Below are 14958 nucleotides of genomic sequence, written 5' to 3' on the forward strand. Positions count from 1 at the left end.
AAAGGAATGCAGGTGACACTTCTCTTTTCGCATACAATGAAATGTCTTATTATTATTTTATCATGCACACATTCAGATGTATAAAAATTGTAATAAATATAAAACTAAATATAAAATAAATGCAGAATACTCAACTCGTAATCCTGACTCTTCATTCTATTCTTGTTTTCTCCCTCCTCCATTCAAGAGTCTTGCATTTTTTTCCACTCGACATGACGAGGTACAGGTGGAGGAGGAGGGAGACGCACCGCCTTACTGCTGATGGACCCGGCGGCCCCGTGCACCCTCCGCTGTCGGTTTAGGGGCGCGCTCCAATACATGTGACCTTAGTGTGGTACTTTCGGTCACAACTCCCCTATCCTGCAAAGAGCAACTTTGCAGAGACGACAGAAGAACGGGTGTCTCTCCTTCTGCCATTCATATGGCACACCCGGCACCGTTTCTGCCTTCGCCCTTCTAAGGCCTTCAGTATGTGTTCCCCTGGCTACAGCCGACACGCAGGGTCCACTACCCGACGAGAAGCGTTGATGGGGGGCCGGCAGCAAGAGGGGCGTCGTCAGCAGGGGCGGCGGCAGCAGGGGCGTCGTCAGCAGGGGCGGCGGCAGCAGGGGCGGCGGCAGCAGGGGCGTCGCCAGCAGGGGCGGCAGCAGCAGGGGCGTCGTCAGCAGGGGCGTCGTCAGCAGGGGCGGCGGCAGCAGGGGCGGCGCCAGGTCGAGCGAAGTTGCCCTCCTATCTGCCCTTTCCTCTAGGGCAGATCTGCAGCTCGGGGCAGGGGGTCAGTTATGGAAGGCCACTCATCGGGATCGAAGTTGATGAGGGCATTCCCGGCTACCTCTAGGAACTGTATGTGGGTCAACCTCGGAAGATTGTCACCGCGGTACCCACAGTACAGTATGTAGGCATTTTGGAGGGCCAACTGAAGGATGTATTTGAGGAGCTTCTGTGTCCACCTTCTGGTTCTCCTGGCGAAGGATAGTACTGGATGAGCTGATCAAAGAGATCAACTCCTCCCATGTGCCTGTTTTAGTGCCCAATGACAGTAGGCCGCTCGGTACGAAACTCCTCAAACACAACTCGGCCCTGTCGACGTGTCTTCTGCCGCTGTACGATCTCTTCTTGGATGGGTTCATGACTCGTCGTAATCATGGGGACGAGTCAGACACCCTTCCAACAGATGACGAAGACAGCGCCCTTCCGCCGCCACTCTGTCTTCCCTCTTGCCAGGTGTTGCGGAGACTAGCGAACCTCTTGAGGAAATTCGGGGCCCCACGCACCAACGAAGGTACCACTGACGTGAACACCTGCTTCATACAGTTTCTGGGCCAGGATACCGAGTTATAATAATTATCCATAAACAGGTGATATCCCTGGCTACGGAAACGTCCCACAAGGTTGAATATAGTGTCACGCAGCGTGGAGAAGACCCCGGTATACACTGAAAAGTCCACAACGTATCCAGTGTTGGCCTCGGTAATGAGAAAGAATTTCACACCATATTTCTTTGGCTTCTTGGGGTTATACACTTTTATACTAAGACGTCCTTTGTAAGGCATCATCCCCTCATCCAAAGACAGGTTCTTTCCAGGAATCACGAGATTACTACACCGCTCACGGATATAATCCAACACTGTACGCACTAAAATGAGGCGATCACTGTTATTCCGGGGTATGGCCCTTCGGTTGAAGGCGTTGAAGTACCTGTCCATCGCCAGGAAATTATCACGGGACATAACACCAGGCACATTCGGCATACATAAAAAATAATTTCTCCTCCAATATTGCCTGACGTCGACAGCAGGTGTCATACCAAAATAAATGTGGAGCCCCAAAAAATGTGCCATGTCAATGAGGTTGCAACCCCGCAGTAATACGACAAGGTCGTCTTCAGCTCATACCGTAGTACCGAGTGTAGTCCACCGTCTCGTGTACCAGGTATTCCAGCAATTCCCGCGTCAGGAAAAGCTGGATGAACCCCAAAACAGTCAGGGTACTGGTACGGTCATCCCAGGGGTTGCCGTGAAGGGGTGCATGTTAGGAGGGGTGGGTCCTCTGTCCACCCCTCGTCACTCTCCGACGACCGACCTTCACCACCTTGGCTGGCGCGACGAGCCGACCTTCTACGCCCGTGCCCGTGCCCGTGCGCGCGCACGCGCAGGGCGCGGGCGATGCACACTACCCCCCCCCCGTTGGCCCATCACCCTCACTTAGGCCCTCACTTTCGTATCGTCCTCTGCGATAAAACTTGAGCCCGTATCCCCACCCTCCCCTCCATCCTCAGATTCCCCCTCGTATGCACTGAACCCACTGAATTCGAGCTCACTTTCGGGATGTGAGCCTCGAACGGACATTGGGGGCAAATATTCATCCTCACTTTCATCGGGACTGATGTCCTCATCACTCGATGACCATCCGCCATCAAAATGAGGACTTGCGACATGTTCCCGATCAAGCTCCGAAAGATATTCGTCTATGTCCCTTGGTTGGAGGCCTCCCAAATGCCTACGAATGCCCCTAAGGACACCCACATGCTTCCTAGGGGTAACCAAAGGCATACGATGTGTTCCCGAAACACTTTCAGCCACACGTGGCCACACAGAACGGCCTTGAGGCACAGGGTCATGCTGGTGCTGGCCTTGGCCCTCGCCAGCATCCAGGTCCAAAACTCACCTTACACGATCCCTTCCGACGGGTAAAACGCGCCTTTCACGGTTCACACGTCGTTGAGACATATCTACGAATGTCCTGTAGCAATACAAATGCTCAAAGTCTCGCACAAGTCCAGAAAAACACGCTTTTCACGAAAGATCGCTCTCGTATGGTGCGCTACTGATGCTGGCTGGAGCGAGAAGAAGGGATATCGCGCATGCGCACCTGGGTCACGCTTCAAAACAAAACAAGGCCTTGATCCGTGAACTCCCAGCATTCCCCAAGGCGCGTGATTCAAAAGTTTTAGGCTGGTAGGCCTATAAGTATTTTTCCGCGAATTTTAAAAAAAACTTTCGTATGTCGACGTAAAATACGTCCAGTCGGCACCCGACAGACAATTTGTCTCGACGTAAAATACGTCCAGTCGGCGTTTAAGGGTTAACCAGGGCCGATGCCATCATTTGACTCTTCTACTGGCAGTTGCTGCTATAAATTATACGTGACAAATTCCAGTTTACTCTATGGTTATGTTCATTTATATTGTTGAAAATAGCTGAGTTCTGTTGTCCATACCTAACTGACCATTTATGTTGTATCAATCTCTGGGAAAAGATTTTCCTGTAAATCCGATGTATGATTGGTCACAGTTCAGGCCTGGGATTTCATCAATGCCTGTGTCCTTGAGGGATGTCTTTTGTTGGATGTTAATCAGGGATTTGGCTAAAGTGTTTGGGGAAGTAAATGCAAAAGGGTTAGATTTTCCGAGGGTCTGGGTCACCGTCTTAATCCTGTCCAGGTGTGGAATTTTTATTTTATTGTTGGGTGTGTCTCTGGTCTTGTCTTGAGGGGGTCCATGGAAAATTACGTTTGCTTTGTGAATTGCTTTCTCAATTATAAGATCAGGATACCTTAAAGACGAAAGCTGCTTACGAATTAGTTCAAATTCTTTTTCCAGGAAATCTGAGGAACAATATCGTAAGGCTCTTAAGAATTGGTTGCTGGCTACGCCTATCTTGATAGGAATGTCATGATAGCTGCAGTAGTGAATGTATGAAAGTGAGAACGTTGGTTTTCTGTATATGGTAAATTTTCTGTATATTTACCATATACAGAAAACCAACGTTCTCATTTTCATACATTTACTACTTCAGCTATCATGAAATTCCTATCGACTGCTTCTATATGCGCTTTATGATCTGCATTAGCTAAATGTTCTCTGAATATTTGCTTCCTTGATTGCATTTCTGCCTCTGAAAACTCCGTTTTCCCCTCCACAATAGCCACTGAACCACTGTTATTACTCCAATCTTAGAGATCTACCACATATGTATTCTTCTGGTACATCCTAACTGTAGCACTACAGTTCAGTAATCCTACCCATGTAACACAAGTGTTTGATACACTGTTCACTGATGCAGTGCTAATAACCCCTCTAAGTTTCTCGCTGCCCTCAATTACGCATACTTCCGTGGGTTTTTTCACTTCCCTCAGTTTGACTTTTACCATAGTCTTTGAACCTGGCATTAAAATAACATCCTCTGATAATACACATTTATATTTGTGGTTAGTATCTCCCCGTTCCACGATCCCATAAATATCACCACCCATGGTTCTCATTGCATCCACCAAGACCCAGTTGTTAGTATCAATAATAATATCAGTATTAGTAACCCCACCCATAACGCCATTGTCAAACCCACCAAAATTGTTACCACTGTGGCCCTCAATATCCGTTTAACATCACCGCAGTTATTCCCTGTATCATCAGTGTGGGTTTTGGTATCACCACTCCCCATATCCCAGGTATCATTACCATTAGCACTGCCAAACACACTCCCATTTTCAGTATTCCCCATATCCTCAGTTTCACTTGCATCCTCATAAGGGGTAAAAACACCAGGTATTCCAACCGTTATCCCACTAACACCTGCATGGACCGATATCTTGTGTCTTCTACATGCAGGATGGCCCAGCAAAAGTCTGTTGCCAAACGGAACCCCTTTTAAAACCAAAAATGGTTCTATTAGTTCTCTATCGCCCAGCATAAATCGTATTCTAATAAAACCCAGGGCGTTTAATCTATGGGCTTGCACATCACACACAAACATGGATTGATACATAAATTGATAGATGTGCCAGTGTCTATAAAGATCGGGATATCCAAGTCCTCCACTGTTCCCTAAACTATAGACCAGGGCTCTGGGGCGTCCCCCATGAGAGCACAATGGCACGTATAAATCATCTGTTGATTGGCTTTCCAAAAATTTCGCCGATCCCTTTGCCCTTTTAAGTGACCTGCCTGGGAAGTTCTCGTATTGTAACTTCCGAATTTCAGAGGTGTATGTCTAGCATCTCTCCGTATCTGAGACGGACAAACTTGCCAACAGTGATCCACACTTTTACACATTCCACAATATTTGACTCTCCATACTTTCTTTATGTGCCCTGGTTTATTACAGTTGTAGCAACGCAACTGCTGTTGCCTTTGATCAATCGATCCTCTATTATATTCCACTTTTACACACAAATGGGGAGAAGGAAAGTCTGTGTCTCTTTGCATCGTATTTCTGGGACCGGTCCCATTAAAATATGTACTATCTACAGTGGGACATTTGGACACGTTTCTGAATTTGAGTATAAATTAGTTCTCCGTCTGATGTAGGTCCAATCTTTTCATCAAAACTGTCCACTATTGCGTCTGGTACGTCGTGTAATAGCATTGCGAAATGTATCAATTTGTGTAAATTGTCGAGTGAGACATTATTCCCATTTACTCATTTGGAAGTTTTCAATTTCTGTATCGATTCTCCTGCTGAGTCAAAAAGTTTTGAGCTATGCTCAATAAGGCTTGCTGTGCCTTTTTGAGTTTTGTACAGTCCTCTTAAATCTCTTACCATATCACTGTGTTCTTTTGAACCATAAGCCGCTCTTAAAAAAGCTTGTAATTCGGTCCATGACAGACATTTTGTGTACTGAAAACTTCTGCATCTAAATGCTAAACCCCCTTTATTGAAATCTAACAAGGCTTTTGCCTCTGGGAACGCCTCTGTAACATCCTTCATTCCCTTGGTGTTTAAATAGTTATTCATCCCCTCAATAAAAATTTGCACTGGTTGGGAAAGAACGCCCTCCACAATGCCTTGAAAAGGGCTAACTCCTGCATTTATGCTTGTTATTTTGTGTACCAGTGTATGGTTTCCACTTGCGTCGGCGATTTTTTTCTTACTTTATGAAAACTGTTATACTTTAGGATTCGCCCCGACCTCAGTAACATTGATGTATTTATGTTCATACAAACTCCCAACCCAAAATTAATAATACATCATCCACCAATAAAAGATAAAATAAACATGCACCAATCCAACAAACCATTATTTGCAACTAGCCGCTTCTCAGGTTCATATTTAAACAGCTGATCTAACTGGTACAAGGTCATGTTGGTATATAAAAAACAAAGAAGATAGTGAGAGAAAGAAAACGTATGTCAAACTAAAAATTTTTATGAATTAGCGCAAATGTCCCCCGGTTCTCTCTCTCTCTCTCTCTCTCTCTCTCTCTCTCTCTCTCTCTCTCTCTCTCTCTCTCTCTCTCTCTCTCTCTCTCACTCTTGTGCCAAGCACAAAACGAAACTTATAGTACCACTTTTCTAATGCATTTTAATACCACAAAACCACTAATGTCCACTGAATCTCGAGGGACATCAAAATGAAATACACTTGTTAGCAAATTAACACCAATAAAAAAAAAAAAGAAAGCGAAAATAAACTTAAACACTCACGTCTTCATAGGTCCGAAGTCAGTACCCGGCTACACTTGCAACCGCGTGTGATTAATTCCCGTTATGATATAAATTCACTTTACTTCCCCAGAACACAGGAACACGTCTTTACACTAAACAGCAACTAAAATGACTACCCACACTAGGTACATTGCTTCTAATTCCCCTTAAGTCAGCAATATAGTCAGTTGCCCGATACATAATTATAACCAATACCCCCCTAAAATATGCCTAAACTATCTAGTCTCTTCGGAGGCACTACCTATAGGCATTAATGTACCTTTTAACTGCTACCACCACTCTAACAGGGAAAATCCCAAACGAGGTCAAGTGACACTCATTTAAACAAAATGAAGCAAAACATTGGTAACATAACCTACCGTTGTTTCGTTCAATGCCCTCTCTGGAGTTTGCTGAAAGTCAAACTAGGCTAAGGTAAACTCTCATGGTTAGAAAAATATACTTTTTATTTCCCAAAATTAGCTAACATGAAAATGGAATAAAATGAATTAACTCTGACTCAAAATGAAACGTTAGACTATCATATTCCTCTCAAAATCATATTTAAGTAGTACCCCCTCTTCCCCTAAGTGTCCAAACATCAATAGTTTATTAATATTCAAAATTCGTCAGAGAAAAACCCATAGGTGACTTCCAGAGCCGTATATAGAGAGAGTTTGGCCATGGTCGGAACCACTTATTCAAGGTCACTGGCTGATGGGCTCCATCTTGCATCTGTCCGACTGCCCTGACACAGTCAGAATCGTCACGCCACAAGCACGTCGCACACGGAGAAACGTTTTATTAATTTTCGGTAAATTACTTACTTTACTCCAATGGTTTGCTGTGTAGCACTAGGCTGTTCCTTGCAGTATGGACAGGGTAAAAGGATGCACAGATTCCCTAGAAACCCAGAGAGACGACGACAATGGGAGATTAAAGTGAAACGAGAAAATTGAAAAGCCCATGACAGATCTTATTTATGTTCGGTAAGTTCAAGATTTTTCTTCTTTACTTTTCATACGTGCAACATTTGCATTTTACTGGTAGTAATATAGCATATGACTAAATAACATACTTTTATTGCTGATATTCAGGCCTGTAGTTAACAATAATTTATTTTATCTTTAGGATCATTTTGACGATGATCAGTACGAATCGGGAAGAGCTGATGGCCTTAAACACCTTAAGTTATCTGCTGTTCACAAAATCAAAATCCCCGTGACAATTCTGGCAATAGTACTGATGCTACCAGTAGCGATTCTACCAATCCTGTTGGGGAGTTACGAGAAGCAACATTAATGAGGGCAATACAAAATCTCCGAAAGAAAGATAAAAAGGCACAAAAGAATAAACAGGAAATAGCGTCAAGGGGGGAAACTTAAAAACCTTTGGTTTTGGATATTTTGAAGCAGCCCCATGACACTGGATTGCAAGTTAGTGCCATCACATCAGACATGGGGAGCGCAAATCGGGCCCTTCTAAAGAGTTTTGGTATTATCTGTTCCAGAAACTGTAGCATAGTTAATGGGACCGCTATTCCTATTAGCAAAGAACAATTTCTTTACTTCATCCATGATGTACCACATATAAAGAACTTGTGGTCATGTCTAGTGAAAGGTAATATCATTATTCATTTGAGTGACGACATGGTAAAGCAGTTTGATTTGCCATCAAAGGAGGTGACAGCTGAACATGTCAAAAGTTTGATATCTTTTCAGGAAGGTGGAGATGTGAAGCTTGCGCCAAAACTCTCTGAAAATCGTGTAAATTTATCACATTTCGAGAAAATGAAAGTATCAGGCGCTTTAAATTTCTTTAGCAATTCGGTAAAAGCAGGACTTCATTACTTGGTTGAACGCGAAGGATACAGTAAAGACTTGCTTACAACAGCTTGGTTCATTGGTTTGATAAATAAGTGGTTCAATTTAATGTCAAGTAGATATCCAATCATGAAACTAAGTAACGTCAATGAATCGTGTTGTAAGAGTGTTTCTTGAAATACGCATTGGAGTTGATGCACAGTGGAAGCCAGTTCAAACTGGAGTGATATTGTCTACCACTTCCATTCTTACGCAATTACTTGGCTAAAGTAATTCCTACGCAATTACTTGGCTAAAGGTCACAGATTTTTACTGACGAAAAACCCAGTGCCAACTGCCTTAGAATTTCGACAGTTTTTGAAATTGATACCAGTTGCACAATTTCTGAAATGCTCAAGTGCAAGTAATTATAACGTAGATGACCGCAAGTTTCTAGCTGACTTTCTTAATAAGCTCAATGTTGAAGCAAATGGTGATGCTGAAAATGAAACTGAGGAACATGACTTTGACCAATTCTCAAGTGACAATTTGATGAATTAAGCACAACTGAGCAGCCTCCATTATATTGCTGGTTACTGCATAAAAAAGTTAAAAAGTCAAATAATCATTGCACGTTTTGCCTTCAAACGAAAGAGAGCAACCAGTCAACACAGACAGATCCTTCTCAAAGGTTGACTCAATTAAAAGAATATAGAAAAAACTGCCTAGTTTATAGCACAGCTGCCTGCTTCAGTTTATTTCAGAATGCAGAAAATATTTTTCGGGCAAATGAAAAGAGTTTTGGAAACAAGAGCAATTTATTAGGACGACTAGTGCATTTGGCAAACACTTAGAAAAAAAATACAACCTTTCCTTCTTGCCATGACATTAAGGGTAGACTCCTGAAGTTATTCTTCACTTTAAGATTACATTTCTATGCTAAAAAAACGAGAGAATATTCGTAAGGCTCGATCGTTAAAATCAAAAGGCAGTGAATTAGGGAGTAAGAGTATGATGATGAGCAAAGCTGTAATGAATATGGGTAAACAGTAAATTTTGAAACCATGTATAATATTTCATAATACTTACGTATTTTAAAATTAAAACTGTAATAAAGTTATATACTATCATGAGTGTTTTGATAAAACATCTGAATGTTTTATAGAAACCTTCAGTTAACAATCAACAGCATATGATAAGAGAGAAAAGGAGAGAAGAGCTGAGACATCGCTCAGGTGAGCGAGCGCGGCTTAACAGGACAGGAGCAAGATGGCGCCCTGTCAAACGGTTGGCCAAACTCTCTCTATATACGGCTCTGGTGACTTCTAATCCATCTGAAATAAAGCGACCATAATTATGACATTACAAAAATATTAAAGTTCGTCTATATAAAGAATGTGTGCCAAACCTCACTTCACTTTCTCTAGACGCAAGTAATTATCACTTCAAATATTAACTTCACCAAAGTTCTCGTTTACAGTACCTTGTCTGAAAGATCTGCAACACCTCTTCCATGGCGTGTTCCACAATCTATCAGTCAAAATCAGTGAGTCCCCCCTTTGCAACTTGCGTCAGAATATATGTCATTTTCTGTTTTTTACGAACACACACTCACCGATTGGCACACAAGAGGCATGCACGCTACACATATGAAACTCATGATCTTCGAAGCGTGTCACTGACCGCAATGGTGCACTGATAGGCTATCCTGTTTGTTTTTTCATTTCACCATCATCAAGGAATCCAGCGTTTTACATCTGTCTCTAACCGGCAAGAGCTAAGGTTAACAACCTGGTTATTGTGCCTTTAAGATTATATATATATATATATATATATATATATATATTATATATATATATATATATATATATCTATATCTATATATATCTATATGTATATCTATATCTATATATATGTATATGTATATATATATTATATAATATATATATATAGATATAGATATAGATATAGATATTAGATATAGATATAGATATAGATATAGATATAGATATAGATATAGATATAGATAGATATATATATATATATATATATATAGTAAATATATGTATATGTATATGTATATGTTATATATATATATATATATTATATATATATATATATATATATATAATATATATTATAACGTATATATAATGCTTAAAAATCACAGTAGATGCACGTGACTTCATAAATAAGCGAATTCCACAGGAAAATTATAGTCAGAAATTCAAGCGCTTTCGTCTTTACTCAGACATTGTCAAGGAGTTAATGAGGTAGCCAGGGTAGTTGGTGGATAACGGTGCCTCAGCAGTTGAGCAAAATGGTGAATCCTTCGGAGTCGGAGGCGAAAGGATTTACCATTTTGCTCAACTGCTGAGGCACCGTTATCCACCAACTAACTACCCTGGCTACCTCTCGTCAATTAGAGAAGACGACACTCAGACTCGAAAAAGCACGATGCGACCTTTATTTTCTTCAGTATATTGAACTCAACGATGTATATCCGAAATTCATCAGATTCAAGCTCTACAAATCATCGCTATACTCTACGGAATTTTACAGGGACGCGCTCAAAACTCTACTGAAGATGGAAATCGATACGAAAACTCCGATTGTCCAGAAGCTCTCTTCAACCGTTACACAACTCAAGAACCAATTATTCTCTGATCTGTCATTATTGGACCGTTTATTGTATCAAAAACTGTTTTATAATGTAATTAATGAATTTATTTCTTCTGTATTTTGTCGCCACCAAAAGAAGCTTCAGAGCCTGGCTGTTTTTATTCCTGATTTCAATCAGAGACACGACTGTATTTTTAACCTGTCCAATTATGTACTTTCAAAGAGAGAAGAATTTTTACTATCTTTCGGTTTGGAGTTTTGCTTACCGTCTTACAGACCTGACCATGCCAGATTCTATTTGCCATTTGAAGTGTTGTTTCAGAGACTTCTGAAACTAGATATGATAAAAATCACCAGTAATTAGCAACAAAAAATGTCCTCTATTATTCATCAAACATATGCTAACCTTAAAACCTCCTGGACACCAATTTTTAGAAAGGATGATCTTAAATTATTATTTGAATTAAAAAAACGGGAAGATATAATTATTTGCAAACCTGACAAAGGCAAAGGTGTCGTGATTCTAAACAAAAATGAGTACATAGAATAAATTGAAACTATTCTATCTGATACCACTAAGTTTCAACTACATGGTGACCCCAACTTTCTCGACATTTACAAAAGTGAAGATAAAGTCAATAGATTCTTAAGGAAACTGAAAAATGAAGGAGTAAAAAATGAAACTACATACCAGCAATTACATGTCACAGGTTCTTCGTTTAGTATATTATATGGCCTACCGAAAATTCATAAACCAGGCACACCTGTTAGACCCATTATGGCTGCATACAATAGTCCTTCTTTTTCCATCTCCAAATTCTTGGTATCACTATTAACTGAATATTCCATTAACGAAAACACTTTGAAAAATGAATATCTATTTCAGGAACAAATCATCCAGTTTTGACGTGGAATCATTGTTTACGAATGTACCATTGAACGAAACCATAGATATTATTTTAAATAAGATTTTTATTAGCGATGACACTATTTCATGAATTTAGTAAACCCCTTTTTAAACAATTTCTTGAACTTGCTGTGCAAGATTCCATGTTTATTTTTAATCAACGACTCTATTCACAGGTCGATGGAGTTGCTATGGGGTCGCCACTTGGGCCAATATTTGCTAACTTTTTTGTTATATTTGGAAACAGAATTTTTAGGCAATTGTCCTATTTCTTGTAAACCAATGTATTACAGAAGATATGTTGACGACACATTTGCACTTTTCAGATATCAGTGGCAAATAGCAAAATTTTTGGAACATATTAACGTACAACATCCCAACATTAAATTCACAATGGAGATAGAAAATGAAAACAAATTACCATTTCTGAACATCCTTGTCACCAGAGTCAATTCAGAATTCACGACTGCAGTATATCGAAAAAAGGCGTTCACGGGATTAGTCAATAACTTCTATAGTTCTTGTCAGAAAACCTTTAAAACTAATACCATATACACACTTTGAAATATTCATCCAACTAGCAAATTTTTCATAACGAAATGGAATTTGTAATAACCTTTTTTCAAAAAAACTTCTATCCCAAAGACATTGTATATAATATAATTAACAAATTAGTAGGTAACTATATCCAACCACCTCCTCCGCTAATGGATGTCCCAAAGAAACTGATGTATGCATCAATTCCATATATAACAAACTCGAAGTTTTCTCTCAGACTCTCACAAATAATAGAACAAGAAATCCCTTATCTCAAAATTAAACTTATCTCAAACAATCCTTGCAAAATTGGCTCGCTTTTTAATTTCAAAGATCGTCTGCAGGACTTCACGAGATCCAACGTTGTACATAAATTCACATTCGCAGGATGCCCTGCAGCTTACGTGGGATCGACTCGAAGATTACTGCAGATGAGATATTGTAGCCATATGGGTTTCAGTTATAGAACAGGTCAAAGAATTAGTAATCCTGAATTTTCTAGTATCAAGAATCAAGCCACCAAATGCAAAATAAATGTATCAAAACAGCACTTCTCGATAATAGGTTATACTAAAGACCCAGACCACCTAACTACCTTGGAATCGTTAATTATTAAAAGGCTGGTTCCCCCATTGAATAACAACACCTCGGCTTCACCTCTACATCTGGCATAGTCAACGTCTTGGACCTGACTCTCTCAAAAATCATTCCTTGCTTTCCTTCCATTCTAGTCGGTTGGTGACTCAGTGGTTCTTCTTCTCTTTTTTAACTATTTATATTTTATTGCATTTTAACATGAATACTATTGTGAATCCTAGTTTTTTAGATTTTAATATATGCATTTCTCTTTTTACAGACTGAAGATGCACAAAGTTGATGTGCGAAACGTTTTATGATAAATCTTGGCCTTCATGCTTAGTATCAATGGACCTCCTGAACTTCTTATATATATATATATATATATATATATATATATATATATATATATATATATATATATATATATATATATATGAATAATATTATAGACTTCAGGAGGGTCCATGATACACATGTTGTTAAAAAGGCCAAGTTTATTAACAGCAAAAAACGTTCCGCACTACTCAGTGCATCATCAGTCTGTGAAAAGTAAAAGACACAATAAAATACATTATTGACATAAAAGGAATTCACAATGTAACTAAAATTTACAAGTTAAAACAATAAAAAGTGAAAGCATAAAAAGCACATAAAACAGAAAACAAAAAGAGACTACCAAAACACCAACCGTCCATAAGCAGGAGAGAAGAGGGAATGACATACAATGGCGTCCAAGGCCAGACGACAACTATGCCAGATACAAAGTTGCACAGGAAGTATTACTATTGAAAGAGGGAACTAGTCTTTTAATATATAATGATTCTAAAGTTGTTAAGTGGTCTAGGTCCCTTACATAACCAATTATTGAGAATTGTTGTTTCAGGACTTCGGTTTTGCATAATGCGGCATGATTTCTAATATTAGAAAATTCTGGCTGCTTGATTCTTTGGCCAGTGCGAAAGCTAAAACCCAAATGGCTGCAATATCTGACCTGCAGTAACCTCCGCGTCGATCCAACGTAAGAGCCCGGACATCCAGCGCATGTGAATTTATAAACCACATTGGATCGCATGAAGGACTGCTGGCGATCTTTGAAATTAAAAAATGATCCTATTGTACATGGGTTGTTGGAGATAAGTTTTACGTTAAGACAGGGGATTTCTTGTTCAATTATTCGTGCGAGATTTAAAGAGAATTTAGAGTCAGACATATACGGGATTGAGGCATAGAATAATTTTTTGGGAACATCAAAGGTGACTGTTGGAGGTTGTAAAAATTGTGTTAATAACTTATTGGTGATTTTATGAACTATATCTTGTGGATAGGAGTTTATCATGAAAAAGGTGAATAAAATTACTATTTCTTTGTGAAATATTTGCTAAGTTGAAGGATATTTTAGAGCTCTATGGACCAAGGTGTATATGGTATTAAGAATATTGACAAGAGCTATAGTAGTTATTGGCTAAGCCCGTATATGTCCGCTTTCTATAAACAGAAGTGGTGAACTCGGAATTATGTCTCGTTACATTAATATCTAAAAATGGAAGACTACCTTCGCTCTCTACTTCCATGGTAAATTGAATGTTTGGATGGAGTTTATTAATATATTGTAAAAATAAAGAACATTGCCAAGAATGCTGGAACAAAACAAAAGTGTCATCAACATATCTGCGATAAAAAAACGGTTTAAAATGATTATTACACTGGTTTAAAAATTTCGTTTCAAGGTCAGACATAAAAAAGTTAGCAAAAATGGGGCCCAGAGGCGACCCCATGGCCACTCCATCGACCTGCGAATAGAGTTGCTTATTAAAAATGAACATTGAATCTTGCACTGCAAGTTCAAGTAGTTGTTTAAAGATTGATCTGTTAAAACCATGAAAAACTGTATCTTCGCTAATAAGAACCTTATCTAGAATAATATTGATAGATTCATTAAGTGGACAGAAAAGAGACTCTACATCAAAACTTACCATGTAATAGTCTCCATCTTGGTTGGTAGTTTGCTGTTGGAATTCGTACCTATATTTTAAAGAAAATTCATTGCTACTATATTCAGAAAGTAAACCGGCTAAAAATTTGGAGAT

This window comes from Macrobrachium nipponense, chromosome 3 (genome assembly GCF_015104395.2).
Source record: "Macrobrachium nipponense isolate FS-2020 chromosome 3, ASM1510439v2, whole genome shotgun sequence".
Taxonomy (NCBI): Eukaryota; Metazoa; Arthropoda; class Malacostraca; order Decapoda; family Palaemonidae; genus Macrobrachium; species Macrobrachium nipponense.